Source organism: Dermacentor andersoni, chromosome 1, assembly GCF_023375885.2.
Source record: "Dermacentor andersoni chromosome 1, qqDerAnde1_hic_scaffold, whole genome shotgun sequence".
NCBI classification, from domain to species: Eukaryota; Metazoa; Arthropoda; class Arachnida; order Ixodida; family Ixodidae; genus Dermacentor; species Dermacentor andersoni.
The window spans coordinates 141,938,748-141,939,416 of NC_092814.1; the positions used below are offsets into that span (position 1 = coordinate 141,938,748).

The window sequence follows — 669 nt, forward strand, 5'->3', positions numbered from 1 at the left end:
CATATGTGGGCCGATCCCGAAGATTGTGCAATACTGGACCGACTCGCGGCGGAGGTGAACCAGGCTTTAAGCATTCCGCCAATTTGCAAAAATAAATTTACTATCTTAGGTCCAAACACAACCAGTATCAGATATTAAGCTGATAAGAACAGATACTATTTGACCCGCGTCGGCCATGTCTACGTTCGCACCGCCCTCTCTTTGTCGGCGTTCCAAGCGCTTGCGTATCTCCTTTCCTCTCCTTCCGCTCTCCCGTGGTGGCGGTCCCGTAAGCGTGCTGCCCACAAAGACCGCGAGACGGAAAGAAATGCGAACCGTTCATGTGGCCCCTATCCTGCAAACTTGAAACGTTTCATTGGAGTAACGGCCAGGTTTCAGAGGGAGCTTGTGGGGAACCGATTTGGTGTGGCCTGTGTTGTGTGTGACCGCCTGTGGTTTTCGAGTGACCTCACAACCATTACTGCACTGCGGCACGTCGACCAACGCACGATCGCCTTGGCTACGGTGAAGCGGTTTCTATGGTTAGGAGCGTGTCTGTTCTACGTGCCAGGATTAGTAAAAGGTGTCGTGCCGCGTATTACATGCATTAACAATACATCCCGAGGCTCAACATCGTGGAGGAGCGACTAGTAGCGCCTCGCCTTTCACTTATGTGCATGCGGCGTTTTA

At 52.2% G+C, this 669-nt stretch overlaps 1 pseudogene; it reads right to left on the reverse strand.

The window, feature by feature from the left end:
- LOC126546374 (U2 spliceosomal RNA) lies at positions 1 to 177 on the reverse strand (annotated as a pseudogene).
- Positions 178 to 669: the final 492 nt, after the last annotated feature.